We start from the raw sequence: 11,371 nt of genomic DNA on the forward strand, positions 1-11,371 counted from the left end.
AAAATGGTGATAAAAGTAAAAAAAAATAAAAAAAAAAATAAAAAAATAAAAAATAAAATAAAATATTCTAATTTTTGGATTGATTTTGCACACAAACAAAAAGAAAAAAAAATAATAATCTTTTGCAATAGATAACAAGCTATTACCTGCTTCAACAATAACAACCATGTTCCCGAGGGTCAGTCCTGGGCCGGTCTGACAGGTCAGTCCTGGGCCGGTCTGACAGGTCAGTCTAGTAAAGCACATAAGCAACACACACACACACACATATACACGCACACATACATATATACACGCACACATACATATATACACGCACACACACACACACACACATATACACACACACACACACACACACACACATATACACACACACACACACACACACACACATATACACACACACACACACACACACATATATACACACACACACACACATATATACACGAGAGATTTCAGAACAAATAAATAAAATAATAGCAAAAGTTGCTTTGGGACTTTCCATAGGCATAAGATTAGTGATAATACTCTGCCCGCAATTACTTAACACTATGAGATTACTGCAGGTAAATAACAGTGTAGAGATCAACAGATGCAACTCTATTGTGCTAGCAACTTGCTATAAACATTAATTCGAGAGACACATGCAGGGTCCCCGGAGAGCTATTCCGAGGAGGCGCCATCCATTATTATCAAACACAGCTAATGAAACCTTACAGTCATACGTAGACCACAATATTCCAGGCCTTTCCGTGAAGCCTTCCAGATATTGCAGCTACAAATCAACTGAACAATGTTGGATTTTTGGTGAACAGTAGAGATGAGCGAACTTACAGTAAATTTGATTCGTCCCGAACTTCTCGGCTCGGCGGTTGCTGACTTTTCCTGCATAAATTAGTTCAGCTTTCCGGTGCTCCCATGGGCTGGAAAAGGTGGATACAGTCCTAGGAGACTCTTTCCTAGGACTGTATCCACCTTTTCCAGCCCACCGGAAAGCTGAACTAATTTATGCAGGAAAAGTCAGCAACCGCCGAACTGAGAAGTTCGTGACGAATCAAATTTACTGTAAGTTCGCTCATCTCTAGTGAACAGGAAAGGTCACATGCACTTTTACAGTCTATAGGGTTTTATAAGAACTTCATGCATTTTAGACAGTTTAACATAGGACTATGTTTCCCAACCAGGGTGCCTCCAGATGTTGCAAAACTACAACTCCCAGCATGCCTGGACAGCCAAAGGCTGTCCAGGCATGTTGGGAGTTGTAGTTTTGCAACATCTGGAGGCACCATGGTTGGGAAACACTAACCTAGGAGGATCCACTGCTAACTTGCCTGTCTTTCAGGCTATGTTACCAACGCTTTTTCTGCCTTTTTTTTTTATCATCATTTTTTACACACTTGTGAAAATTGCTTTTTTGGCAGTTTTTCACTGCTTTCAGAATGACGCGTTTCTATTTCTGTTGAGGATTTAGCAAAATAGGAAGTGATAATGTCAAACCCACAGTATTTTACAAAAAATTTTTTTTACACACACACACACACACACACACACACACACATACATACATACATATATATATATATATCCCATTTTGTTCTTTTTTTAAGCAAATTGTTCCCCCCTCCCCCTTAAAAACTCCAACACACCACAAATGGAAACACAGCCTCAGGGTGCGTTCACACGCTGTTTGTTCTTGCAGGTTTTCCGCTGCGTTCGGTCGGCTCATTTTAGCGCCGCATGCGCTTTCTCCCCGGACCTAAAACTGGTCAACCACGGTTTTCGGTCCGGTTGTAAAAGCGCATACGGTGCAAAAATTAGCCGACCGGACCAAACTTTACACTCCGGCCGGCTCATAGAAAGGCATGCGGGAGCGCGAGGTTTTAGCTCCCCCCTGCCGTATGCGCTCCCGTATGGGAGAAAATGTAATGTGAACCCAGCCTCACTTCGCTCATCTCTACTTATTTGCTTCTTAGCACAAATTAAAAGTTATCCCATATTCCACTAGAGCCCTTTAACACCGCTCTGATTATCCAGGCTTCCTAACAGGGAGCCCTGTCGCACCTTAGGGAGTCCACTCAGACCGAGTTCTAGCAGTAGCACAATTAGACAGTCTCCGTTATCGGGGAGGGAGCACCTGAAAGCTGAACTCATTTATGCAGGCCAAAGTCATCAACTGCCGAGCCGAGAAGTTTGTGACGAATAGAATCACTAAGTTTGCTCATCTCGAATTACTTTGATATCTTTCGGTCACTTCTTGCTATAAAGCCCCTTTCTTAGGGAGATTCTATTTTTTGTTCTATTTTTTTTTCCTATTTTTAATCTATTTTAATTTTTTTTTTTTGTTTATTTGTTTTTTGTTTAACAACCTCCACAACAGTGGTTCTCAACCTAGGGTAAAAGTACCCCTAGGGATACTTCGTTATCCAAGGGGTATTTTGGAAAAAAAATAAATAAATAAATGTAATGGCAGCCACAGCCACTGGTTACTGGTCTGGACCACATTGAAAGAAAGGTTAGTCTGACGTCACTGCACCGAGGAGCGGAGCAGGAGGACAAAGGGGAAGCGCGGGCACTGGGCTGCTGTGGGCAGTAACTACCATCAGCTTTGTTGCTCCACGGCCCCTACAGACCAGGGACCTACTACTATGAGCCAGAACAATAGGTCCCCAGACCAGAGGAGCACCAAAGTGGGACAGTATGGTGGCCTACAGCTATATATGGGGGCAGTTTTGGGGGCCTACAGCTATATTTGGGGGTACAGAGGGGGCCTAACAACTTTATGGGGACGCAAAGCGGGTACTATTACTGTGTGTGACAATAAACATGGGGAGTTTGTAAATAGGTGGGTATTGTACTGCAGAAAAGAGCCTAAATATGTTTGGCTGTTTCTTTTGTATGGGAGAAATCTTAACGACGGTCTAGGCCAGATAGTGAAGAAAAGTAATCAACTCCAGTTAGAGAAGACGTCACCTGTAAATCGGGGGACTGGGGAGATAAGGAGAGGAACAGGGGGGCTGTTATAGAGGAAAGTAAAGCATATGAATTATACTATAATCACTACAAAAGGTCTCTAATATGGGGGTACAATTTTTTGGGGAATGGGCTGTCAAGGGGTACTCGGGCAAAAAAGGTTGAGAACCACTTCTCTACAAGGTAAAAAGCTCAGTGATCCATATCTGTACACATTGTTCTACTTTTGAAAGGAAATCCTTTAATAATACACTACAGATAGTGACAAAACACAGAGGTTGATTTCATAACACGTTATAACAAGTGCCCTGTCTACAGTATATTGTGCAACGATTTTAACATTGCAGAAATAATGGACATTACGGAGTATCCAACAACCAAACGTAAGACACAGGAAGGGACCTGGCATTGTCCAAGCTACTTGTGTTTTGCTTTGTCAGGTTCAATTGACTTAACCCCTTCTGAACACGCCGCGCCCTCCTCCTCACATAACATTTCGGGTTGGCACAGCTTTGTTGTCTTGATTCATTTCCAGAAGGAAATACACAGCCTGCACTCACTAGTTATTGAGCAGACAGTGGCACAGACGGCTGTACCCACTTTGCCTCTGCCAAACTGTTCAGGCTCCGGTTTCATACAGATTTCACAGACTCACCAGCTGTTCGCACATCGTAGAACACTGCCCTAAGGGGGCATACGAGAAAAAAACTCACAGGATACCAGATAAAGCCAGAAAAGCCATAGGAATACAGATCTGATCAATAGTCCTGTGCAACTTTTACAATCACTAATTCTATATATGCATAGTCCTCTCATTTCTAATACCCAACAGAACAAACTGCTAAGACATTGGGGGGACATCAAAATCTGTGTAGAGGAAAAGTGGTGCAGTTGCCCACAGCAACCAGATGGCTTCATTCATTTTTAAAATTAAAAATAAAATAAATTGAAAGAAGCGATCTGATTAGTCGCTATTGGCAACTGCACCACTCTTCCTCTATACAGGTTTTGATAAATCTCCCCCATTTTATACTAAGGCGTTAAAGGGGCGGCATATGGACCCGTCATGGGTCAGGGCCCATGCACACTATGGATATTGCGCTTAGAATTAATTAGGAACAGCTGACAACAGAATCACATTTATCTCACACTACGCAAGTTTTAATGCAGATTCGCCCGAAAGAATAAATATGATCTTTTTTTCCCGCATCATTCGTTTGATTTTGGCGCATGGTTCCATGGCATTTCCGCAAGAAAATTCCTCGTTGCATTTTGTCAGTGCGCATGGGTCCTAAGAAGTCCGTGTACTAATCTGAACTCTCTTTTTGCCCCCTTGCTTTTCATAGCGCACAGTTTTCCCAAACAGTGTGTCTCCAGCTGTTGCAAAACTACAACTCCCAGCATGCCCGGACAGCCTTTGGCTGTCCGGGCATGCTGGGAGTTGTAGTTTTGCAACATCTAAAAGCACGTTGGTTGAGAAACACTGGTGTAGGGATTGTATACCCACAAACAGATGTGCTGTGGCTAGAGACGAGCGAACTTACAGTAAATTTGATTCGTCACGAACTTCTCGGCTCGGCAGTTGATGACTTATCCTGCATAAATTAGTTCAGCTTCCAGGTGCTCCGGTGGGCTGGAAAAGGTGGATACAGTCCTAGGAGACTCTTTCCTAGGACTGTATCCACCTTTTCCAGCCCACGGGAGCACCGGAAAGCTGAACTAATTTATGCAGGATAAGTCATCAACTGCCGAGCCGAGAAGTTCGTGACGAATCGAATTTACTGTAAGTTCGCTCATCTCTAGCTGTGGCCCAAAGCGGATTCTAATACAGTAAGGCCCCTTTCACACTATAAAAATTAATCCGTAATGAATGTCCGTCATTAGAAAATCCCATTATAGTCTATGGGATTTTTCTAATAGCTGTTTTAACCCGTTATTTTGTGATGGCCGGGAGTAACGGGAGAAGTAGTGCATGCACTATTTTCTTCCGTTCATTCGCCCGTCACAAAATAACGGGTGATAACTGGTTAAAAACGGCTATTAGAAAAATCCTATAGACTATAATGGGATTTTCTAATGGCCGATTTTCAAGATTTTTATGACGGACGTTCATTACGGATGAATTTTTATAGTGGGAAAGGGGCCTAATCGTATTGAATCCCTGCGGTAACTTTACAGTCCTTTATGGAAATTATTATGGGTATATAATTCTATTAATCCAACTCCTATCTGATATGAATATGTGAGTACTTACATTTGTTCATACACTGGATCTCTAATACTACGCACACACAGGCCCTGATTTATCAAACTGTGCGAGAAGGACTGGAGTGATCTGTTGACATCAGCCAATCACAGCTCGGCTTTCACTTTACCAGAGATAAGATATGAAAGCGGAGCTGTCAATGATTGTTATGGGCAAAACACTCCGATCTAGATTCATCAAAACCTGTCCAGTGGAAACGTTGCCGAGTTGCCCATAGCAACCAATCAGATCGCTTCTTTCATTTTTCACCGGCCTTTTCAAAAATGAAAGCAGCAACCTGATTGGTTGCTATGGGCAACTCAGCAACTTCTCCTCTGGACTGGTTTTGATTAGTCTCCCCCTCCATCTTTCCTTCTACACATTTTGATATATCAGATTTACTGAAGAATTTGTAAATAAAGATTTTTATTTTTTATTTGTTTTGCTTTTTATCATTCAATTGCAGTATTAAAGGGGTACTCCGCCCCTAGACATCATATCCCCTATTCAGGGTGTGTTCAGTGAGTTTCCCGCTGCGAGTTAGGCTAGGTTCACACTACGGTATCTCTGGGCAGAATTTCTGCCGGAGATTTAGCCGGCGGCACTAAGAACGCACGGACTGCATTGCCGTCCCCATAGACGGCAATGCATTTCTGGGTGGATCTTTTGGGAGATCTGCTCAGAAATGCATTGACCTCTATGGGGACGGCAATGCAGTCCGTGCGGTCCTAGTGCCGCCGGCTTGATCTTCCCCAGAAATTCCACAGCGTGAACCCAGCCTTACGCTACCATTGATTTGAATGGGTCCACAGACAGTCCGCAATAGTGTCAGACTTGCAGACTGTCCGCAGACCCATTTAAATCAATGGTAGCGTAACTCGCAGCGGGAAACTCACTACTAGCGTGTGAACGCACCCTTAAAGGACGGCTGTGCCGCCACGCCCCCTCCCATAGACATGAATAGTGGGGGTGTGGTGTGGCGTGACGTCACGGACACGTAAGACACATGTTTCATTGGATAGGGGATAAGATGCAAACAAATAGATTGGGAAGGCTCACAAACCAAAGATATATCTGTACCCGAGCTAACCAAACACCTATACCCCCGATGTCTCAGTACAGATAAAGGACACTACAAAAGAAGATTATTGGTGTGCAAGGATTCCGGACCCATTCACCTAAAAATTATACCAAAAATATTCATAACTATAGCTTACATATTATTACTAATAAAAATACTATTGCAGTATATTGCAAAATTGTGGTACTAGACAGATCTAGCAGAGCTGAGTGTTATTTAGCACATTGACTAATATCGTGTTGCCTAATAAGTCGTTTTACACAAGCAGCCAGGTGGCCCCATAGCAGTTGCTCAGTAACGGAACATCATTGCCAAGCGGATATTGGGCCCCATAAGCGTTCAGCCTTTACACCCATGCTGCAGGTGCACCAGTGGTCTCCAACCTGCGGACCTCCAGATGTTGCAAAACTACAATTTCCAGCATGCCCGGACAGCCGTTGGCTGTCCGGGCATGCTGGGAGTTGTAGTTTTGCAACATCTGGAGGTCCGCAGGTTGGAGACCACTGATTTACACGCAATCACTCCACAACAAATTAGGCTCTGCTACATCTGTATATACAGTGGTCACTCAAGTTAAAATATTAATCGGTTCCAGGACGACCATTGTATGTTGAGACCAGAACTCTATGGAAACCTGGTAATTGGTTCTGAAGCCCCCAAAATGTCATCCAAAAATGGGAAAAAGTGAGGATTAAAGAAAAATAAGTAGATAACTAATATAGATAAAGCAAGTCCTTATATATAAAAGTAATAAAGATCTGCTGGGAGCTGTAATCACTGTCTATGTCAGTGTTTTCCAACCAGGGTGCCTCCAGCTGTTGCAAAACTACAACTCCCAACAGCTGGAGGCACCCTGGTTGGGAAACAATGGTTTATGTAGAGGACAGACGCTTCTTCGGGGTCCTATACAGTACACACAGTGTCCAAAATGGAGCCGCCCTTACTTGGTGTCCAAAGGAGCAGCTAACCCTGGCACAGGTAAGGAGTGGTACAGAACTTGTAGTTCCTCCCTGTACTGTAGGGGGCGCTACCAGACAGCCAGTCAGTGCTTGTACTTCAGTAATAGAGGAGATTTACCAGTAAAATGCCAGTTGTGACACATTTCACAGATCTGGACTGTCTGCAGCATTGTATGTTGAGTCTGGTTTCAAGTTACAATGGCCCAGAAAAGACCATTGTATGTTGAGGCCATTGTAAGTTGAGGGATCACTATAATGTAACCAGGGACTGACAAATCACCTGGAAAAAAAAAGCATCCACAGAGCTAATAAGATGAATTGGGTTTCACATTACTGCAGCTTTAGCCAAGGCAGAATGTATTTTTAGGTCGCTATTGTACACACAATATCAACTATACCAGACTGAAATAATACATAAGACTGTCTAGCTGCTCAAAAAAAATAAAAAAAAAATAAAAAAACATAAGCTCCATACATACAAAAAGGGAGGGCAATTTTTCGGTGTGTATATACACAAGGGTTCTGCACTGCAAGGACTATTGGGATGTCACTTCATGTTGGAGGTCCTGTGGGATCGATAAGCTGTTATTTAAAGGAGTACTACAGCGCAAAATAGCTTATCCCCTATCCAAAGGATAGGGGATAAGTTATAGATCTCGGGGGGTCCGAGCGCTGGGGCCCCCTGGGATCTCCTGGACGGGGCCGCGGCAGTCTGCCGGAAGTGAAGTTTGGTCCCCAGCAGAAAGCCGTGGCAGACACTCCCCCCTCCATGTATCTCTATGGGATTCATGGAGGGGGCGTGTTGGCCGCTGCGTCATGCGGTGACGGAACGCCCCCTTTCCTGTACAGAAGATCGCGGGGGGGGGGGGGCCAGCGCTCGGACCCCCCGCGATCTATAACTTATCCCCTATCCTTCGGATAGGGGATAAGTTATTTTGGACTATAGATGTCCTTTAATGGGTGGAGTTAGCAGGATTACTACAGCTAGTCTAACACGGGAAGGAAGAACTTTCAAAGCCACCCTACTTAAAGGGTTACTCTGGCGAAAAACATCTTATCCAGGGATAAGATGTCTGATCGCAGGGGTCCAACTGCTGGGGACCCCGCAATCTCTGGGTTGGAGCTTACGTGTTCAGGACGTCACACCACGCCCCCTCTATTCATGTCTAAGGCCCCTTGCATAAACATGAATGGAGGGGGCATGGTGGTTGTAGTTGCCAGTCATCCCGCACAGAGTGGAGTTCGCTCTGTGCACAGATGACCAGGGTGCCGCACCGGAGATCGTGGGGGTCCCCAGATCAGACATCTTATCCCCTATCCTTTGGATAGAGGATGAGATGTTTTTCGCCAAAGTACCCCTTTAAAAATGAAAAGGGTCAATTGTAGGAGTACTGCCCACCAAACAAAACCTGGAATCAATAAGTAGTCATAGATGATAGCAGGGGTGTAGGTATAGGCGGGTGCAGAGATAGAAGTTGCACTGGGGCCCTGGTGCCTAAGGAGGCCCCATAGCACATCTGCCCCATAAGAGACCAGTATTATTATAATAGGCATAAAAGGGCCCTGTTGCAGATTTTGCACCGGGGCCTGAAGCTACAAGTTACGCCTCTGAATGGTAGGTATGCTAGAGGATGGGGAAGGAGCTCCCAACTGAGAAATCTTTTACCACAGCAGTGATCCCCAACCTGCGGCTCCCTGGCTGTTGTAAGACTACAACTCGTGTACCTGTCCAGGAATGATGAGAGTTGTAGTTTTGCAACAACTGTAGACGCACTGTTTGGGAAAACTACAGTAGAGAAAGGTCCCCTAAGGGAAACCTCCTCCCCCATCTGTCATTGGTCTCCACTCCCATCATGCCCTGTAAGCAACCTAAAATTGTGGGGGGGGGGGGGGGGGGTTAAAACCACAACTCTCAGAATGCCTTGTTAAGCTATAAAAACCTCAATTGGAAAGCGTTGTCTGATTTTTATCAGTAAATTTGCATTTATTACTACTTTTTTCTGTTTCTAATGATTCCAAGGCTCTTTTTTTGGCCCTTACTGGAAGGTACTAACAATTTTGTCCACACACACAGCGCTCCTGCAGAACTACAACCCCCAGCATGCCATAGCTATGGTTACAGTTATCAATCCAGCTGGAAGGTCACAGGAATCACTTATAGGACGACTCCCCTGAAGCCCCTTTCAGACGGCAGAATTTCCGTGTGGAATTCCACCAAAATGTACTTTAATGGTGGTCTGCTGTCCCACGCAGCGGAAATTCCGTAAAAGATCAGTCCTTAAATTTTGCAGAACTCTGTGGAAGTCAATGGGGCTCTGAATTGCAGTGGAATTCTGTTTTGAGAACATAGAACTCCACAATGCCCTTCAGCAACATTTGTGGAACAGAAATTGCACAGAACTGCAGAAATTCTGCCATTTGAACATTGCCTTATATTGGAAAGAGGAAGGGGGGGGGTGTCTATGGCTACATACCGCTTTATACATACCCCCCGTGTACAAGCCCTGCAGAGATACAATGTATCAGACCCTGTTGCACTTTAATCGGCACCACGTGACCCGCTGAGCAGTGATACATTGTATCAGACCCAGCACTTTCATCTGCACCACGTGACCCCCAGCTCAGCAGGGATACATTATAAACAAGTCCGGTGCTGCTGCCAAACGCTGCAGAGTCCCGAGCGGCCAAACTCCTGCCCCCACCCGGCAGACTACGGGGGCACACCTCGGTACAAGATCCTTACCAGACATCCGGCTCTCCCAAGAAACTAGTGAAGAGGGCGGGTGTGCGGAGTAAAGTCCGTGATAAAGTCTACGAGGTGCGGTAGTAATGTCTCCGCCGCATCACTTGCTGTCACAGCTGCCTCGTCCGCACAGACTTGTAGTTGTTACCTTGGGCGGGACGGTTCCTCAGGAGTGAGTGCTGCCAGGGTCTGATCATCCTCTCTGCTGCCTCATCTCCCCGCAGCGGTACCGCATCCACCGGAGGGGGGGGAACGCACCGGGTGCGCGGTCCATACACAGCCGCAGCCCTGCCTGGACTCTCCGTACGCGGAGCAGCGTGATTGTACCTTCACAGCAGGACTCCGTGTGTCACACACAGCCAGAGACGGGGGGGCGGAGCTGTAGAAAGGGAGGGGGATGGACTCTATTCCTATTTGTCCAATAGGAGCGATGGGGCGGGGATTCAGGCCGAGGATGTCTCTAGAAATCACCCTGGCCCCGCCCTCCTCATACTAACACGCTACAGTATGAAAACTTGGTAGCGCGCAAAAAAAACAAAAAAAAGGGTTTGAAGTCATTGCCTATGGCAACCAATAGGATTGCGTGAAACGTGGACGGTGGATTCTGATTGGCTGCTTGAGGACACTGGTTCGCCTCGTAAAAATCCCATTCCAAACGGGATGCTGACCTGTACTGGAGCAAGCAGTGCATGCACAATTCTTTCCCCACCGGATCCCATTGTCGGGGCCGGCAGTGTCCGTTGCGCTCCGACTTTAAACAGGAGGGATGCATACGGCAATGTGAACCTAGCCAAACCTAATAGACTGCAATCTGCAGTGTTTCCAACCAGGTTTCCTCCAGTTTTTGCAGGACTACAACTCCCAGCATGCCCAGACAGCCGAACGTTGCCAAAGTCAACCAACATTTATGTAATGCAGTGTTTCCCAACCAGGGTGCCTCCAGCTGTTGCAAAACTATTACTCTCAGCATGCCCGGACAGCCTTTGGCTGTCCGGGCATGCTGAGAGTTATAGTTTAGCAACAGCTGGAGGCACCCTGGTTGGGAAACACTGATCTGGGCATAGTGTTTATCATATGTGTAGTGTAGAAAAAGTTAGGATATAGCCTTTGGATGTACAGGCATGCTGGGGCTTTTAGTTTTGCAACAGCTGGAGGCACCCTGATTGGGAAACAGTGGCACGATGCAAAAAATGTGCAAAAAGAAAACCAGGAAAGTGGGGGATATTTGTGTTTGCTTCTTAAAGGGGTACTCTGGTGGAAAACTTTTTTCTTTAAATCAACTGGTGCCAGAAAGTTAAACAGATTTGCAAATTACTTCTATTAAAAAAAAATCTTAATCCTTCCAGTACTTATTAGCTGCTGAATAG

General features: G+C 45.3%; 1 protein-coding gene across 5 annotated transcripts in view; it reads right to left on the reverse strand.

The window, feature by feature from the left end:
* Positions 1-10,507, reverse strand: part of B3GNT2 (UDP-GlcNAc:betaGal beta-1,3-N-acetylglucosaminyltransferase 2) — a 44,912-nt gene extending 34,405 nt beyond the window's left edge. For 2 of the 5 annotated variants that reach the window (XM_056568015.1, XM_056568017.1), the window contains exon 1: positions 10,153-10,507. The gene's annotated coding sequence lies outside the window, so the exon portion shown is untranslated. Of the gene's footprint in view, positions 1-5,230; positions 5,464-10,004 lie in introns of those variants that run through there. The other 3 variants (XM_056568013.1, XM_056568016.1, XM_056568014.1) reach the window with 2 other exon arrangements.
* Between the last annotated feature and the right edge of the window lie 864 nt (positions 10,508-11,371).

The sequence above is a fragment of the Hyla sarda genome, chromosome 3, assembly GCF_029499605.1.
Source record: "Hyla sarda isolate aHylSar1 chromosome 3, aHylSar1.hap1, whole genome shotgun sequence".
NCBI classification, from domain to species: Eukaryota; Metazoa; Chordata; class Amphibia; order Anura; family Hylidae; genus Hyla; species Hyla sarda.